The following is an 18,309-nucleotide window of genomic DNA, read 5'->3' on the forward strand; positions in this document are numbered from 1 at the left end:
TTTTAAAAAATATTTTTAATCCTGTGGTTTCATTCTCTTGGAATGTTATTCAGTTCCATCTTCTGCTTGATCTTCAAGGCCACGCCCTCTAAGAAGCCTCTCTGACCTTTCCTCCCTCCATATTTGAAATGGATGACTTTGTCACTACATATGGGTACCATGGGGCTTCCTCACGGCCTCTCTTACCATCCTTGCCAAGGTGCCAGTGAGCTCCTGGACATCATTGCCATCAGACTGGTGGGGACTTGAGAAAAGCCAGTTATGTGGATTATATCTGATCCCAGCAGTGACTTGCACAGTGCCCCGCACATGAATGTTTATTGCATGAACAACCTTTATTATATCGAGCTGATCCTTTTGGAAATAAGATCTGACCATCAGTAGACAGAGCTAAAGGGTTAGAATTGGAGGACTTAATTTTAGCCTCAGACATGGTACTGATTAATACTGTGACCTTCAGTTATTTCACTTTCCTGAGTCAGTTTCATCATTTTGTGCATTATATGTATTAATAATACTCAGTGTAGATAATTTGAAAGGTTGCTGTGAGGATTAAAAGTTCAGTTCAGTTGCTCAGTTGTGTCCGACTCTGTGACCCCATGAACCACAGCACGCCAGGCCTTCCTGTCCATCACCAACTCCTGGAGTTTACACAAACTCATGTCCATTGAGTCGGTGATACCATCTAACCATCTCATCCTCTGTCGTCCCCTTCTCCTTCTGCCTGCAAGCTTTCCCAACATCAGGGTCTTTTCAAATGAGTCAGCTCTTTACGTCAGGTGGCCAAAATATTGGAGTTTCAGCTTCAACATCAGTCCATCCAATGAATATTCAGGACTGATCTCCTTTAGGATGGACTGGTTGGATCTCCTTGCAGTCCAAAGGACTCTCAAGAGTCTTCTCCAACACCACAGTTCAAAAGTATCAATTCTTTGGCACTCAGCTTTCTTTATGGTCTGCATATTTCATGGCTGCAATCACCATCAGCAGTGATTTTGGAGCCCCCCCCCCAAAGAAAAGAGGATTAAAAGAGTGAATGTGTAAAAACCTTTTAGAAACTGGAAGTGTATATACACGTAGTAAATCTCCATTTTGAGAGCCTCATTTTTCTTCATCTGTAAAAGATGTTACTATCTACCATTCTTATTGGGTTATTGTGAGGATTAAGTAAGATAACATGAGATAACATGTATGGAAGTGCTTACCAAATAGTAGGTGTTTAATCAGTGTTGCCTGGATGTGAATTCTCTTCTGTGGACAGTCCTGATGTGGGGCTTTCTCAGGTCTTGTAGAATGTGTGTGGAAGTCAGCCTGCTTGTGTCTTGAATTAGACAACTTTTTTTTCAGCCCTGCTAGCTCCAACTTCCTACTTGAAACGGATGCATTTTATAAAACACAAAGTAGTTAAATTTGCTAGCAAATGTTTCCAGGTCTTTGAATGGCAGCCAATAAGAGAGGCTAAATGTTATTTTTTTTTCAGAATTCATGTCCTTGATGTGGAGGAAATATCATATTTACTTGCACATATTCCCACCTCAGATTTTGAGTAGAAAACGAAGAAAACTGTTTTCCCCTCGGAATTTCCCCATGGAAGGTGTTATTTTCTATTGAAACAATGAGGGCAGCTGCCAGCAAAGGAGGGTGATTTTCCTTTGCTGAGGTAAACCAAGGGTTAAAATGACAGTGTGGAATAGTCAGGCCTTGGGCTGGAACTTGAGCAGATTCCTTGCAATCACTCACTGCTCTGCCCCCTCCAGCTGTCTCTCACCTCTCCCCCACCATAAAAGGGTTCCTGACCATAAAAGGGTTCCTTCAGGACGATTCACTGCTTCTCGCCTTCTGTCCTTGTGTTTTCCACCCACATTTACTTCCAAGAACCTCTCCACCTTATGGTTGATGTTTCTGTCCGGAGACCAAAGGCAATCAAATCTTAAAACTAAAATTCAGTGGATAAACAACAAGGTCCTACTGTATAGCACAAGAAACTAAACTCCATATCCTGTGATATGCCATAATGGAAAAGAATATGGAAAAGAATGTATGTGTGTGTGTGTGTGTGTGTATTACTAAATCACTTTGCTGTGTAGCAGAAATTAACACAACATTGTAAATCAACTACTGCAATAAAAAAAGAAATTCACAGGGAAAGCAACCCTAAATGTAACCCCCTCCATGCTGATTATTTGAAAAATAAGCTGTTATTCTGTCTTCAGATCACAAATGACCTCATTTAATGGTTTGCCACTAAAAGAACTATTAAAAGAGAAAGGAAGGCCTGGAGATCCAGATTCCAGTGAACAGAGCACCTGATGCTTGTGGCACTCTGGATGGGTCTCAGTTCTTCAGTAAATGGGGCCTGGTATCTCAAAGGTTAATGAAGTTTGCCTTAGGTCTTCCACTCTCACATCAATTACCCATCCTCCAAGCCTCTTTGTCCCTTGACATTTTCACCACAAAGGAGCTAGGGGTGCTCAGAGGATTACCTAAACAAGCCCATATTTATCACAGGATGGGATTATTTGCCTGCATTTTGGGAAGGAGGTATTTCAGGATTTTCTCATTACTGAAGCCCCTTATTGTGGGGACTGTGGTGATTTTTAAATCCCCTGTATGGAAATGATCAACTAGTAAAACTTTCAGTTATAGCATGTTTTCTGAAGAAGTTGAAAGTTTTCTTTTAATGACTCTATCTTTGAATTTTTAACTTCACATCCTTTTGGAGACCCCGAGGCACTACTTTTGTAGGCCAACAGAATAGAGTGTTGGTGTAAAACCAAATGCCCCTTGCTCATGTTCTGTCCACCCACCACCCCCACTGACTTTTGTGATCTTAAAAGTGTGTTGAATGTTGAAATAAAACATCCACTTCTCATCTAAGCCTTGGACTGTAGACTTTGGCCTTAAGGGTGTTTTTGTACAGATATATTACAGCCTCATTCCTATCAGCCAAAGAAAATGAATCCATTCAAGGTCTCTTCTGCCATCCATCAGGGACCTCCAAGAGGAGCTTTCCAGAAAGATCTGTGTTAATTGCAAGCTAACCAGTTACCTAGTCCTTTATAAAATGCTCACACATCTTGGATGCTGCTGACACAAATGGAGAGAGAGGAAGCAGGTGGCTGGGTTCCTTACTTTTTTCACATACCAGCCTGCTACCCTGTGCAGATGGGGGACTTTGGGACTGCTCATGACCTCTCAAATAGGGCTGGGCAAGTGGACACCAGGGCTCCATGCCAGAGAGCTAATCTCTAACTCAGGATCCTCGGACCCATTAAATCATGAACTTGAACTTTGAACTGAAGGGAGCTTGAAATACAAACTCCATGCTTAAAATCAGTTGAACTTTTCCTCCACTCTCTACTTCTCTTAGGGACACATTATCAACCTGTAGTCCTGATATTACTGACAAGATGACAATGTAAGGTCAAAACGACCCCGTAATGTTAGGAAAAAAACGACTCAGGCACCAGGAAGACAGGCTTTTAATGGGAAGCGCTCTTGGGCGGGGTTCCTGGACCCAAGCAAGTGAAGTGGAGGAAGTCCGTGCCGAACAAAGGCAAGAGGCAACTTATATAGTTTTAGGCAAGATTTGGAGTGGTGGTCCCTCATAGGTCAGTTAGCCGGGAGGGGAGGGAGGTGGCGCAAGACTGGGTTGGTTGCCCGATCTGCTCAAGGTTGTGCGAAGGGTGTGCGCAGAATAGTTCTTACTGTTTCTGGGCAGAATGCTGTTTCTGGACAGGAGGTTAGGAAGGGGAGGTTAGGAGAGGGCTGATTTCTACCAGGAACCGATACATCAAGGACACTCCAGCAGTGGGGTAGGGAATGAGAAAATAGAGCACAATAGTCAGAGTCCGGCGGGGGGCTTTTTCCCACCGGCGGGAAAGGAAGAGGAGAAGGAGAAGCCAAGATGGCCACTGGGGTCTGGCCTTACAGGCAACACATGCCGCCCACTGGGACCATATTCTACAACCTGGACTCCCCACACCCAACACCTGTCCTCTGCCCCAGGCTTTGGCACTCTGTGAAGTTTCATGGCTTTGCTTGTGAATCATGCTTCTTGTTAAAGAGTAGCCAACAGCTTTCTTGTTGCTAAGAAGTGGATTTCATTTCCTCTCCTCCTGCACTTCCACTTTGTGAATTATGGCCCTCTCAGAGGTGGCAGAGGTGCAGACAATGTTCCTGATTCTCTATTGCCCACCTTCTGCCATGGGTGTTTCCTTTCTGTAAGAGGTGGGGGTGGGAGACCCTCTCCCACATGGTGAACAGCCAGCCAAGTCCAGGGAGGCCTTTGGTGGTCACCATGGCCCAGATGTTGTGCTGGACGAAGACTGAGTGGGGATTTGGGTTTTCCATTCTCACAAGGCCAGTTTGAGGGGGTGGAAGTGTTGCAGGAAAAGGGGACCCCTTCCAGGACCTAAAACTGGGCTCTTGTCTAACATTCGGAGAAGAATTGTCCGAGGAGACATGTGCTGACAAAGCAAGAGATTTTATTGGGAAGGGCACCCAGGTGGAGAGCAGTAGGGTAAGGGAACCCAGGAGAACAGCTCTGCCGCGTGGCTTGCAGTTTCGTATTTTATGGTGATGGGATTAGTTTCCGGGTGGTCTTTGGCCAATCATTCTAATTCAGAGTCTTTCCTGGTGGAACACGCATTGCTCAGCCACGATGGATGCTAGCGAGAGGGATTCTGGGAAGTGGATGGACACCCGGTGTCTCCTTTCGACCTTTCCCGAACTCTTTCAGTAGGTGGTGGCTTATTAGTTCTGTATTCCTTATCAGGATCTCCTGTCATAAAGCAACTCATGCAGATGGTTACTATGTTGCCTGGGCAGGGTGGGTGGTTTCAATCAGTGTGCTTCCCCTAACAGAAGCACAAGGGGTTGCAAAGAATTGGACGGGACTGGGCGACTTTCACTCACTCCCACTATAAGCATGGGTGGGGTTCCCAGGACTCCTGAGTGGAGCAGTTGTCATTTCTTCAGTAGCACTGGGGAGAGGGTTTGCTCTGAACCTTGAGAGAGTTCCCATCAGCACATCCAGGAGGATCTGGCATCCCTGGCAGTGTGTGTGTGGAGGTTTTTTACCATGACCTGTCTCTTTGTCTTCTCTTACACCTTAAGGAAGGTGTTTCACAATTGGAATAAAGTTGTATTGATGGTCCTGCTCATCGATTCAGATTTTTCCTCTTTTGCAGCAGCTCTAGGATAAATTCTTCCTGCCAGTTTTTATGGATCACTTGTTTGTCTAAAAGTTCACATGGAAAATTCCCAAGATCCAAGCAAGAATTCTGGGCAAGTGCCTTCTTGGATTTAGGGCAGTTCTGCAGCTTCAGGGTTATTGATAAACCAGGTAGAGGGCAGTGTGCAAAGCCTATGGCTGCTTGGGGGAGAAACCTGGTGTGCAGGAGCTACCCTTAGGGAGTAGGAGGGAGCTGTAGAAAGCTGTCGAGTGCATAAAGATGATGTCTCATCACTCTGGTGGACAGTTTGCTATTAGGTCAGTGAAGCTGTGGATTCATGTTGTGGGAGCCTGAACTGAAGGCTACTCATAATTTTACCCTTGATCCAGGTCAGTTTTTTCCTCTGAGTTCCATAACCAAATTCGTATTCTTGATTATTAAGCAGACTGACATTTCTGTTCTTAACCAGTTCATATGTTTGCTTAACCAATGGCTGCTCACTGTCATTAAAGCTATTCTTTCATTCTGTCACTCTTGTTCAATCAACAAGTGTGTTTCAAAATCATGTCTGTGCTGGGCCTATAGTCTCCATAAGTACGAATGGATGCTCCAGGCAAATGCAGTTTAATGAAGTTTGCCACTAAGGTTTCTGTTTCTCTAGTATTTTAATATCTTTTCATAACCAGAGGTCTGATGGCAAGGAGAAATTAATGGGAATGAGAGCTTTGGAATAACACAATATTTAAATGCATGAGTGAGGACCCAGAATCTCTTATTATTGTTACCCGTGGAATAACTTAGTTTCTTGTCTTCCCTGGGGGAAATTTAAGAGGATAAGCAGGGATAGAAAGGGCAGCAAGCTTATGTCATCAATACCATAGAAAGAGTAATCTGGAGCATCCTGCTCTGGTCATGTGGTTTTGTGGTAGCAGCAAGACAGCAAAACAGAGGCATTGGTGCCTTATATAGGCTGGTCCCTGAATACCTGATCACAAAATGGCCATGTTACACGTTTCACTGCTTACCAGCTTCTGCTTCCTATTTTTTTTTTCATCCCCGAGATGCCTTCATGCAGTTTGAGGAGATTGCAGGAGGTGATACGCTAGGTTCGAAAGTGGCTTGCTGTTCACATGACTCAGCTGTGAACTCAGTTGTGCATGGCCTTTACTCCTGAGGACTCAGTGAAGGAAGTGCTGGGCCTCTGCAGAACTTTGATCAGCTTGTCCAGAAAGAGAGCATTTTATTGTTTCATGGCTATCTTTTTTTTTTTAATTGTTCAAAGTATCTGTGTTGTTAAGTGTCTTTATGTAATGTAATTCTGGAATGATCTCAGAATGATTTTTTTTTTCCCTTACTTTCAAAAACACAGCCATCTTGGTAGCTTCTGTCTTGGTCCATTCGGGCTGCTATAGCAAAACACTAGAGACATTCATTTATCACAGTTCTGGAGGCTAGGGAGTGTTAACTTGTGTGTGTGTGTGTGCACATGCACACACGTACACATGCTCAGTCATGTCTGACTATTTGAGATCACATGGACCCATCAGGTTTCCGCTGTCCATGGGATTCTCCAGTCAAGAATATTGGAGTGGCTTGCCATGCCCTCCTCCAGGGGATCTTCCCAACCCAGGGTTTGAAATCGCCTATCCTGCATCTTCTGCTTTGGGTACTGGTAAATTAGGTGTGTGGTAAGACTTGCTTTTTGGATCATAGATTGCCATATTCTCTTTGTGTTCTTCATACCAAAGGGGTCTCTCTGAGGTTTATACAAGGGCACTAATCCCAATTTGAAGGCTCCATCCTCATGAGCTAATCACCTCCCAAGGGTGTCACCTCCAAATACCATCATGTTGGGAGTTCAGTTCAGTTCAGTTCAGTCACTCAGTCGTGTCCGACTCTTTGCGACCCCATGAATCACAACACGCCAGGCCTCCCTGTCCATCACCAACTCCCGGAGTTCACTCAAACTCATGTCCATCGAGTCGGTGATGCCATCCAGCCATCTCATTCTCTGTCGTCCCCTTCTCCTCCCACCCCCAATCCTTCCCAGCATCAGAGTCTTTTCCAGTGAGTCAACTCGTCTCATGAGGTGGCCAAAGTATTGCAGTTTCAGCTTTAGCATCAGTCCTTCCAATGAACACCAGGACTGATCTCCTTTAGAATGGACTGGTTGGATCTCCTTGCAGTCCAAGGGACTCTCAAGAGTCTTCTCCAGCACCACAGTTCAAAAGCATCAATTCTTCGGCCATCAGCTTTCTTCACAGTCCAACTCTCACATCCATACATGACCATGGGAAAAACCATAGCCTTGACTAGACGGACCTTTGTTGGCAAAGTAATGTCTCTGCTTTTTAATATGCTATCAAGGTTGGTCATAACTTTCCTTCCAAGGAGTAAGCGTCTTTTAATTTCATGGTTGCAATCAGCATCCGCAGTGGTTTTGGAGCCCCCCAAAATAAAGTCTGACACTGTTTCCACTGTTTTTCCATCTATTTCCCATGAAGTGATGGGACCAGATGCCATGATCTTCGTTTTCTGAATGTTGAGCTTCAAGCCAACCTTTTCACTCTCCTCTTTCACTTTCATCAAGAGGCTTTTGAGTTCCTCTTCACTTTCTGCCATAAGGGTGGTGTCATCTGCATATCTGAGGTTATTGATATTTCTCCCGGCAATCTTGATTCCAGCTTGTGCTTCCTCCAGCCCAGCATTCCTCATGATGTACTCTGCATATAAGTTAAATAAGCAGGGTGACAATGTACAACCTTGACGTACTCCTTTTCCTATTTGGAACCAGTCTGTTGTTCCATGTACAGTTCTGACTGTTGCTTCCTGACCTGCATACAGGTTCCCCAAGAGGCAGGTTAGGTGGTCTGGTATTCCCATCTCCTTCAGAATTTTCCACAGTTTATTGTGATCCACACAGTCAAAGGCTTTGGCATAGTCAATGAAGCAGAAAGAGATGTTTTCCTGGAACTCTCTTGCTTTCTCCATGATCCAGCGGATGTTGGCATTTTGATCTCTGGTGCCTCTGCCTTTTCTAAAACCTGCTTGAACATCTGGGAGTTCACAGTTCACATATTGCTGAAGCCTGGCTTGGAGGATTTTGAGCATGACTTTACTAGCGTGTGAGATGAGTGCAATTGTGCGGTAGTTTGAGCATTCTTTGGCATTGCCTTTCTTTGGGATTGGAATGAAGACTGACCTTTTCCAGTCCTGTGGCCACTGCTGAGTTTTCCAAATCTGCTGGCATATTGAGTGCAGCACTTTCACAGCATCATCTTTCAAGATTTGAAATAACTCAACTGGAATTCCATCACCTCCACTAGCTTTGTTCGTAGTGATGCTCTCTAAGGCCCACTTGACTTCACATTCCAAGATGTCTGGCTCTAGGTCAGTGATCACACCATCATGATTATCTTGGTCATGAAGACCTTTTTTGTACAGTTCTTCTATGTATTCTTGCCACTTCTTATTAATATCTTCTGCTTCTGTTAGGTCCATACAGTTTCTGTCCTTTATCGAGCCCATCTTTGCATGAAGTGTTCCCTTGGAATCTCTAATTTTCTTGAAGAGATCTCTTGTTTTTCCTGTTCTTTTGTTTTCCTCTATTTCTTTGCATTGATCGCTGAGGAAGGCTTTCTTATCTCTCCTTGCTATTCTTTGGAACTCTGCATTCAGATGCTTATATCTTTCCTTTTCTCCTTTGCTTTTCGCTTCTCTTCTTTTCACAGCTATTTGTAAGGCCTCCTAAGACAGCCATTTTGCTTTTTTGCATTTCTTTTCCATGGGGATGGTCTTGGTCCCTGTCTCCTGTACAGTGTCACGAACCTCCGTCCATTGATGCTCTATGAAGACCTACAATACCTTTTAGAACTAACACCCAAAAAAGATGTCCTTTTCATTATAGGGGACTGGAATGCAAAAGTAGGAAGTCAAGAAATACCTGGAGTAACAGGCAAATTTGGCCTTAGAGCATGAAATGAAGCAGGGAAAAGGCTAATAGAGTTTTGTCAAGAGAATGCACTGGTCATAGCAAACACCCTCTTCCAACAACACAAGAGAAGACTCTACACATGGACATCACCAGATGGTCAACACCGAAATCATGATTATATTCTTTGCAGCCAAAGATGGAGAAGCTCTATACAGTTAGCAAAAACAAGACCAGGGGCTGACTGTGGCTCCGATCATGCCAAATTCAGACTGAAATTGAAGAAAGTAGGGAAAACCACTAGACCATTCAGATATGACCTAAATCAAATCCCTTATGATTATACAGTGAACGTGAGAAATAGATTTAAGGGACTAGACCTGATAGATAGAGTGCCTGATGAACTCTGGACGGAGGTTCGTGACGTTGGGAGTTAGGATGTCACATATGAATTTGTGGGGGGAGAGGACATAGACATTCAGTCTTTAGCAGGTTCTTGTGAACTTTTTGTGGTCATGAACATTCAACTATTTTAAATAATAAAATCTACAGAGTTCATATGATCATATTAAGGGATTCTGTTCAATTACAAGATTTGTTATGTTTTCAAGATATTAATACCATTGAGGCACTTGATTTCTTTTAGTACTACCAAAGCCCATGGGTTTTCTAATTCTGCCACTAATTAGCTGAGATCTTGGGTAAGTCACTTCCCCTCTCTTCCCACTCAGTGTCCTGATCTGTAAAAGTGAAGGATTTCTTAGTCTCCTCTAAGTCCCTCACCAGCTTTAACATTTTAAGTTTAAAAAGCCCATAGAAGACAGCCTAGTCTTTGGAATCTTTTCCACATTGGCAGTTAAAACAAATGGAGAGGTAGCTGAAAGACTGACTTTAATATCTAGTACAAGGACTTTACCTTTATGAGATTTTAAGCTGATTTCTTGATTAAGACTATGATCTATTCCTCGTTCTCTGTGCCAGTAAAGGACAACTAACTGATATGGGTCATTTGAAGGTCTTTCCCACCTCCACTCCCACCTCCAATAGTTGTAGGCTTTGTGACTCAGAGTGATATTGGAATGTATTCGTGTCTTTGCATAAAAAACTAATCATGGTGAGAGGTGCCCCCTAGAAAGGTGATGGGAGGCAAGGGAAGAGAGAGTGGCTGGAGTGGAAGGGGCATCTTCACGCTTTTGGCAACTTAAGTAATATTAAGTTCCCCAATAAGACACTGCTCTACAACTATAAAGTGACTTTTCATTCGCTAATTATATTGTCAACAATTGATTTCTGAGATCCTTAAGATGGCATCCTTTAGTGGGGATTCCACTCAAGACTCCAGGTTCTAGACTAGTGAATGCTCCATGGATAATTTTGCCATGAATATGATCTCTTTTCTAGTAGAGATTGTTCTCCTGAGATGCCAGATCTCAATCCTGAAGAATCAGAGCACCTTTTGGAGTTATATTGCAGGGCTGAGGACATGCTTGTGTACGTTGATTAAACTGATGTATTTCTTCTGCTTCCTAAGTGACTGGTTTATAAATGGCACGTGGGATCTTAGTTCCCTGACCAAGGATTGAACCCACATCCTCTGCATTGGAAGATGGATTCTTAACCACTGGACCACCCTCCATTTTCCCACTAGAAACTTTAATATTTTTTGAAAACACTTGTAGATCACACTTTTATTACTACAACTACAGTTACCAGAAGTACTTATTGAATGCATGGTAAACTGAACATCATAAAAGAATAAGAAAGGGAAAAGCTACTTAACTGATGGTTTGGAGAAAACTGGTCATCAAATAAATAAACACAGGCTCCTCACCTGATATATTATATGAAAACAGATTCCAAATGGCATGTGATTCAATTATTAAAGAATAACTTATTTAAAAAAATCAAATCACAGGGGAGAAAAACAGCTGAAAATGTGCCAGGTTGTGTTCTAACACGAAGTGGCTTCCTTAGTCACCACATCAAACCTATGCAAATCTGTCCAAGAGGAATTTTTGCAGTGATGGAAATGTTCTACAATAACTCCAGGAGCCACTATCACATGTGAATATTAAGCACTTGAAATATTTTCTAGTGCAACCAAAAAGCTAATGTTTTAATTCTGTTTGTGATTCATTAAAATGTCAGTAGCTAGGTATGGGTGTTTTTATTATTCTCACTTTACATATAAAGAAGCTATGGATCGCAGAGGCTAAATAATTTTCTCAAGATCATAGAGCTGGCAGATTACAGAGCAGAGATTTGCTTCTGAGGCCAGTAGTCTTATCTCTTTGCTATTCTATGGCTATCACTTAGAGGGTACCCCTCCAGTTGTGTCCCAATTTGTGAAGAAACACCTCCAGTACACTTGCAGTTAACCAGGCAAAGAAAGAAAGTGATAAGTGCACGATAAAGGACAATAGTCGTTAAGACAGCATGAACCTGGTCCCCAAATAGTATTATGGCTCATGGAATAGAAGAAAATGTATATAGATATGAAAATAGATAAAACTGAATCATGTAATTGAAATTTGCTAAGTGAGCAGAACTTGTGTTCTCACCAAAAAAGAAAAAGAGAAAAATATGTGAGGTGGTGGATGTGCTAATTAACTAGGAGAGAGGATTCTTCTTATATACATATACCAAATCCTCATGATATAAACATTAAATATCTTACAGTATTGTCAGTTAACTCTCAATAAATCTCAAAAGAATTTAAAAATGGAAAAAAGAAAACAAATGTTTGTGTTTTATATTTATATTCATATGTGTATATAAATTGAATGCATGGTAAACTGGATATCATAAAAGAATAAGGAAGGGAAAAGCTACTTAACTAATGGTTTGGGGGAAACTGGTTATCAAATAAATAAACACAGGCTCCTAACCTGATATATTATATGAAAACAGATTCCAAATGGCATGTGATTCAATTATTAAAGAATAACTTAGTTAAAAAAATCAAATCACAGGGAAAAAAACAGCTGAAAATTCATTTAAGAAACCATCTGTTATGTGGTAAGTTCTGAAAAAACCATGAAGGAAAAAAAATACAGAAAGGCTTATGAACAATAAAAATAGAATAAAAAGGAAAACACATTTAGGGAATATATGCAACAAATAAGACAGAAAAAGATACTAATTAGATTTTCAGTAATAAAAACTTTAAGATACTCAGGTAAGTTAATGGAAAAGAATATGAACAGACAATCGACACATCAAGGAATGCAACTAGTGAATAAAACTTATGGGGAGCAGTTGAAATGGGGCTTTTCAAAGAGGTATTAGTTAAGTGATGACAAGGCAGCATCTTATATCTTTTGAAACTGCAAAAATTTAAGAAAATAATTCTCTGTGTTGGAGAGAAGAAGGTGGTAAAACTGATGTATTTATGATGTTACTTGTGATAGTTCAAGTTATTCTGATTTAGAAAGCAAATTTGATAAAATAATAATCATCAAAATGTTTATTATCTTTGACTTAATGATGCCCTCCTGAAAATTTATCTGAAGAAAAAATCCCTAAGGAAAAATTTACCTACTTCCACCACTAAATCTTTAAAGTGAAAATAAAGTCTACATATTAAATTTGTGAAGATTAAAAATTACAGCATTAGTCCAAATAAGGAAAGAAAGGGAAGCAATAGAAAATATACAGTCATTAGTGGAGTTGGTTTAGTAAATTATAATACATATACTCTATGGAATATTATGATATTCCATATGCTTTAAAAATTATAATTGTGGCCACTATGTAGCAATATGGAAAATGGTCACAGTGGCAAGTGAAAAACAGTTGGATGCAGGGCTTCCCTGGTGGCTCAGACGGTAAAGAATCTGGCTGCAATGCAAGACACCTGGTTCAATCCCTGAGTCAGGAAGATCCCCTGGAGGAGCAAATGGCAATCCACTCCAGTATTCTTGCCTGGAGAATCCCATGGACAGAGGAGCCTGGCAGGTTACAGTCCATGGGGTCGCAAAGAGTTGGACATGACTGAGTGACTAACACTTTCACTTTCTTAAGTAATATTTCACCTGTGTCCAAAGATATATATGCATATGGACCTGGACTACAAAGGAACTCAGGGAAATGAAAACAATCACTCAGTCATGTTTGATTCCTTGTGATGCCATGGACTGTAACCCGCCAGGCTCCTCTGTCCTCCACTATGTCCTGAAGTTTGCTCAAATTCATGTCCATCGAGCCGGCGATGCCATCCAACCATCTCATCCTCTGACGGCCCATTCTCCTCCTGCCCTCAATCTTTCCCAGCATCAGGGTCTTTTCCAACGAGTCAGCTCTTTGCATCAGGTGGCCAAAGTATTGGAGTTTCAGCTACAGCATCAGTCCTTCCAATGAATATTCAGGATTGATTTCCTTTAGGATTGACTGATTTGATCTCTTTACAGCTGAAGGGACTCTCAAGAATCATCTCCAATACCACAGCTCGAAAGCATCAATACTTCAGCCTTCTTTATGGTCCAGCTCTCAGATCCATACATGACTATTGGTAAAACCATAGTTTTGGACCTTTTTCAACACATGTCCTAGTTAGCAATGAATAAAAATGTAGAAATGAAAACACGAAAGACAGTTGCAGACATGAATTACATTCGTCAAGCACTGATGCTAATTGGAAGCTGCCCCTCTCCCCTCTTTGCCCTCAGACTCCTTGTTCAGATGAGCAGCGAGTGATTGGAATCATCCGACCTTCATTGGAACACAGTCAGTAGAAGAAAATACTGCTTTATGCAAAGAGATTTATTCTGTGATGGTTGGCAGGAGAAAGGATGTACAAAGACTGTGTGGGCAGACTCAGCAGAGGTAGTGGGAATGAAAGAGGAGGCCATCTGGTAGAATGTGCTGTGGCAAATTAAACTGCAGATTATGAACATGAAATACAAGAAGAAAACCCAAATGCAGTAGACTTGGAAAAAGCCCAGCTGAAGCACTATAAAACAAATCAACTACAGACTGACAATATGCCGTTCATAAGCTCAGATATGCCCATTACAAAGGAGAACATCATTCAAGCCAGATTTTGCAGACCACATTCTATGTGGATTTCCCTTATGGGAAAAAAAAAACAGTCAACAAACTCTCCTCTGCTGTACACACAAAGATGCCTTACACAGCTACTGTTTCAATGAATATGGTAAATACAGAATTAATAGGAATGCTTTGGGTTTGATTTGTGAGTCGCCTTCATTGGTGAACTCTTGACACCCAGGCCAGACAACCAGACATGTATGTGGTTTCCTTCCTACCCTCCCTCCATCCCTTCCATCCTCCCTTCCTTCTCTCCTGTGACCCTCACCTTTTCTGTCCTTTTCCTAAGCAGTTCTAGTCCCTGCCCTTTAGTGTGTACTTGGTGACTTCTGCTTTTTCCCACCTTTCGTACTTTGACTGCTTCCTTTAGAGAACTGATAAATTTGTCATGATTCTTGTCTGTATCGAGTTCTTGCTGGTATTTCAAACCTCTTTATAGCAGTTCTGTGTGCTTTCAAAGACATCATGATTCTGCTGTGGCTTTGGAGCTGGTTTGGTTTTCTTTCCAGGGCAATAGCTCCAGGTGATGGCTTGATTGAGGAGGAGCACAAAACCAGTGGATGTGTTTGAAAGGCTGTCATTGGGAAGAGGGACTTGGATATTTTCCCATATGGCTAGAAATAACACAACAAACCCCTATGGGAGGTGGATTTCAGTTCTGTAAAAGGAAGCACCTTCTTATAAAGCAGGTCAGAGACAGTATGGGTTATTTCCCAGGCTGACATGTCTGGGTGTAGAATTTGTTCATCGTACAAAGGCACCTGACTGAGGAAGTGAGTGACAGATGACATGCAGCCCGTGCTTTGCTCACTGAGCTCTGGGTTTTGGAATGGGGCCACGTGAGCTGGGAGAAAGCGATGCCTGGAAAGGGCATCTAGCTCTCAGGGTAGAGCATTTGGTAGTTTAGTCATCCTTTAGTGTGTACATTTTGCTTTCCCCCAATAGACCACAAACTCCTGGCGCCAGGTGCCATGCCATATACTCTCTTGGAATTCCCAGTAGGGCATCATATTATGCATCCTTTGTGAGCTGAACCGAATTCATTCTTTCTATTTACTTCTCTCCCTCGGAGAAGGCAATGGCAAGCCACTCCAGTACTCTTGCCTAGAAAATCCCATGGATGGAGGAGCCTGGTAGGCTGCAGTCCGTGGGGTCACTAAGGGTCGGACATGACTGAGTGACTTTGCTTTCACTTTTCACTTTCACACATTGGAGAAGGAGATGGCAACCCACTCCAGTGTTCTTGCCTGGAGAATCCCAGGGACGGGGGAGCCTGGTGGGCTTCTGTCTATGGGGTCACACAGAGTCGGACACCACTGAAGTGACTTAGCAGCAGCAGCAGCTCCCTTCAAGAAATATTTTTGATCAACTGTACCCCAATCCAAAATAAAAAGTTTTAAAATATAAAATAATCAAATATTTAGGAATTTAATAAAAGAAATATTTTTGATATTTCTATGGGGTATCAGTATCTATGGGGTTTCAGTCATCATTGCTTTGAACAAAACAGACAAGTCCCTACCTTCATGGAGCTTTCTATTCTTGTCCAGATCTGCCTTTTACTAGCTGTGTGTGGCCTCAACCAAACCGCTTATGTCTTTGGGACTGTGTACCCTCCTGTGTACACTAAAGGTTTCTGTCTTTCCTTCCTGTTGTTTTTCCTTCAGCTGTCTTCTCCAGCTTTACTTGCTCTCTTGGTCAGGTCTTTATTTTCCCACAATTCAAAATCTTGAGTAATGGAAGGAAAATAGCAAAGATGCCCTTTTTAAAATGACTCATCTTGGAGTATTTCTATAGCTCAATTTGCCTAGATCATTCTTTTCGTTTTTTCTGTTGTAGATTTTTTTAGCCCAAAGATAGTCCCTAATTTATTTCTACCTTTAGTGCCCAGCTCACAATGCACTTTTACTTCGTTTTTCATATATTACTTTGGATGTTCTCCCATTACAGCATCAACCTTCTTTTGTTCATTTCCTTTAGTCTTCTGTCCTGAGAGCAGCTCCCAGAATTATAGCCTTGGATTCCTGAGCTGTAGGAGATTGCTTGTTTAACCAAGATCAATCCTCAGGAGAAAACTGGGTCTTTTTTCTCATATAATTTTATTTGTTTAAATCTTGACTGCTTATAGTAAATATCCTCTCAAAGATAATTTCATTTCCAAATAATTTGGTATCTGATTTGATGCAGCTTGAGTGTTTATTTTGGGGATATCGTTTTTCTTTTATAATGAGTTTCCCCCAATAGCTTTGTGTAATGTTGTCACATCTTTTTGCCTGGCTACTGGCAGATTGTGGTTAGCTTTTCTGGAGTAATATTAGTTTGCTAATAGTAATTAGCTCTCAAGAAACTTCTTTGTTGGTTTTCACTAAAAGAAAAATCTAAAATTTGATTTATTTTAAAAAGTCTTAAGGAAATAAGATACATTTACTCTTATATGATTTTTATAGTGTTTGCAATCCAGTGATCATTTTCATATTATTTAAGCTTCAGTTTCAAGATCCTAAGGTAGATTTATATTAGCATATTGTCTAAGTCAGGCAACTAAATGTATTCTTTTAGGAATGTATACTAATTCAGGTTTATTTTTTTTAATGGGGTTGGTCTAGGGAGATGAAGGTTTTATATTTGATTCATAATTTCACACATGTCAAGTTTGAATTTACAGGAGAACTCTAATAATGGCCTGTCTTTGGTTGTTGTTTCCAAGACATGATGAGCATTGTAATTAGCGATAAGGAAAGCACTGACCAGCTTAGGGAACCACATAGTAGTTGCTGGCATGAAAAGGAAATACTTCATTTCAGAAAGTCACTTTTCTTCTTAAGCAAGGAATAGTAAAAGTCACTTTAAACTGCTTCAAATGAATACCATATGGCAACTGGGATGAGTTTCAACATTTGGACCATGTAAATTTGAGGCACCTGGGAGAAGAGAGTTGATACCAGTCCAACAACTTCACAAATTTCTATTTAATAAATCACTGGGAACTGCTTGTTATTATTATTATTATTGTTATTAAAATCAATTGTTTCATTTCAGTACATCAATAGAAGGTCACCTTCCTCTGTGTCTTCATAGGGTTAAAAGGGGTGAGAGAGCTCTCTGGGGTCTTTTTTGAGGGCACTAATCCTACTGATGTGGGTTCCACCCTCATGATCTCATCACATCCCAAAGGCCCCACCTCTGTATACCATCACATGGGTGATTGCATTTCAATAGGAGTCTGGAGGGGACAAAAACATTCAGTCTGTGGCAGTTTTACTTCCAGAGTCATGGGTCTGGAAATGTTAGAAACACGTTAATGCTTTTGCACTGATCTCATTTTATTTTGCCTACTGGAGCAGGGATTCTCAATTTCATAGGTGAAGATATGGATTTACTCAAGAGTCCACTGTTTGTTAAGAGACAGAAACTGGGACTGGAAGCCCAGATTTTCTTTTTCCACAGCACTTGGCCATTGCAACCACTTTTTGCTGTTTCACTCACATTGACATTAATAGGTTAGCACCAAAATCCTTTAAGACTGATGAGAAGTAATTAAGTTTGAGTCTCCTCAGACAAGATATCCATCTAAAAAGATAGATGTTAGGATAATGGCAGTCTTAAAATGAATCTCAGTAAAGAATAGTGTTGTGACTAGCGATGGAATGAAAGCTGTGAGAATTGCACAGATTCCAAAATGCTGTTGAACCAGGCTGCTGGCCCTCTTTCCACAAGTGGAGTGTAGTTGTGTGGTTTGTGGGTATTTGTCCCTCAGTAGCTCTTGAGCCTCTCAAGTTTCAAGCTTGTTTCAAGCCTCTCAGGGTCCCAGTCCAAGGCTCACAATGCCTTACCCCTAGGGCACAATTCACAATCACAATGTAACACTTTAGAAGACTTGGTGTTTGGGGGAAACAGTGGGTGTTCAGTTCAGTTCAGTCGCTCAGTCGTGTCCGACTCTCCGCGACCCCATGAATCACAGCACGCCAGGCCTCCCTGTCCATCACCAACTCCCGGAGTTCACTCAAACTCATGTCCACAGAGTCGGTGATGCCATCCAGACATCTCATTCTCTGTCGTCCCCTTCTCCTCCCGCTCCCAACCTTTACTAGCATCAGAGTCTTTTCCAGTGAGTCAACTTGTTGCATGAGGTAGCCAAAGTATTGCAGTTTC

The 18,309-nt window shown here is 41.6% G+C and overlaps 1 protein-coding gene across 2 annotated transcripts in view; it reads left to right on the forward strand.

Moving 5' to 3' along the window:
- Positions 1 to 18,309, forward strand: part of HS6ST2 (heparan sulfate 6-O-sulfotransferase 2) — a 351,911-nt gene that overhangs the window by 70,021 nt on the left and 263,581 nt on the right. The window lies entirely within an intron of this gene.

The sequence above is a fragment of the Moschus berezovskii genome, chromosome X (genome assembly GCF_049115385.1).
Source record: "Moschus berezovskii isolate FMDL1 chromosome X, NW_MosBer_1.0, whole genome shotgun sequence".
NCBI classification, from domain to species: Eukaryota; Metazoa; Chordata; class Mammalia; order Artiodactyla; family Moschidae; genus Moschus; species Moschus berezovskii.